A 1,704-nucleotide genomic window follows, 5' to 3' on the forward strand; every position below is an offset into this window, starting at 1 on the left:
AATGGCATTAAGTTTATACTTGCTCCTAAATCACAAAGACAACTTGGGAATTCAATATCTCCCAACTTACACGGAATAGTAAAACATCCGGGATCCTTGAGTTTAGTGGGCAAATTACTTGATACTATTGAACTACAATCTTCAGTTAACGAAATGGATGAAATTCCTTCCCAACTGATTTTCTTCGAAATCAAATCCTTTAAAAACTTACCATAGTTAGGAATTTGTGTGATTGCATCCATAAATGTCAAATTGATATGAAAATTTTTAAGTTTATCCAAAAACGTTAGAAGTTGTTTATCATAGTCCTTATTTCGGACTTTGTGCGGAAAAGGTGGTTTGGGTACAAAAGTTTTGGTACCTGCGTCAGATGGTGAACTATTTGTGTTTAAGATATCTTTTTTGGACTTTGGTAAATCAGTTCCTGGTAATGTTGCATCTTTGGGCGTTTCAGGCCTTTGATAATTTTTCCCTGAACGAAGAGTAATTGCCTTCACCTGCTCTTTCGGATTTTCTTCCGTATGGCTGGGAAGACTTCCCTCTTTTCGGGATGGAATTGATTTAGCAAGTTGACCAATTTGAACCTCTAAATTATGGATGCTAGATGAGTGGTTTTTAATAAGCTGATCGAATTTATTTTCGATCCGTTTAAAACCATCGTCGTGATTACTTATTTTTCCACTGATAGCATCTATAAACTTGTCGATTTTAGAAGATAAAGTGCTAATCATATCTCTTGACTGATTTTGATAATTAGTGGTACGATTTTGATTAGCACTGGCATTATTGTTACTGTTATCTTTCCAGTTAAAGTTAGGATGATTCCTCCATCCAGCATTATAAGTATTAGAATAAGGATTATTAGTTTGGTTTTGCCCTTGGACAAAATTTACTTGTTCGATCTCACTCATATTTTCGTAGTCCACATCCGTTTGGATTGGATTACCATTGGTATCGCGTGGTGCCATAAATTTGTCAATTTTGTGCGATAAAGCAGAAAATTGGGTTTGTAACATCGCCACTGGATCAAGTTCAACTATACCTTTAACTGATGAGGCTGAGGATGATGGTTTTGCTACCGGCATATGTCCACGTTCCGCGGGCCACATATTGCTGTTGATTGCCATTTCCTCCAAAAGTTCTCTCGCTTGGGCTGATGTTTTCTTCATAAATAGCCCTCTCGACATAGCATCTAATGCACCCCTAGTTGTAGGATTTAGTCCATTGTAAAATGTTTGCATTAAAAGTTCAGCGGGTAGTTGGTGGTGTGGGCATAAATGTTGAAGTTCTTTAAAACGTTCCCAAGTTTCATAAAGAGTCTCATTATCATTTTGAGAAAAAGATGTTAACTCCTTTATGACTCTTGCGGTTTTTGCTAAAGGAAAATATTTAGATAAAAATGCTTGGGCTAATTGTTCCCAAGTGGCAAAAGTTGCGACTGACATAGAAGTTAACCATTCTTTGGCTCTATCCTTCAAAGTGAAAGGAAAGAGGCGAAGTTTGATCGCTTCTGCAGTCACATCTGGGATTTTAAAAGTGTCACAAATTTCTAAGAAATTTGTTAAGTGGCTGTTAGGATTTTCGTTAGGTAACCCGTAAAATGTTACATTATTTTGCAGCATATTAAGCAAAGCTGGCTTAATTTCAAATTGATTTGCGGTGATTCTAGGTCTAACGATACTATTGGTCACACCGGCCACACCT

General features: G+C 36.8%; 1 non-coding gene across 1 annotated transcript; it reads left to right on the top strand.

Moving 5' to 3' along the window:
- The first annotated feature begins 1,257 nt into the window (after nt 1–1,257).
- LOC136225158 (small nucleolar RNA R71) lies at nt 1,258–1,364 on the top strand. Its single transcript, XR_010686889.1, has one exon. It is a non-coding gene; the product is annotated as a small nucleolar RNA R71 (small nucleolar RNA).
- Nucleotides 1,365–1,704: the final 340 nt, after the last annotated feature.

The sequence above is a fragment of the Euphorbia lathyris genome, chromosome 3, assembly GCF_963576675.1.
Source record: "Euphorbia lathyris chromosome 3, ddEupLath1.1, whole genome shotgun sequence".
Taxonomy (NCBI): Eukaryota; Viridiplantae; Streptophyta; class Magnoliopsida; order Malpighiales; family Euphorbiaceae; genus Euphorbia; species Euphorbia lathyris.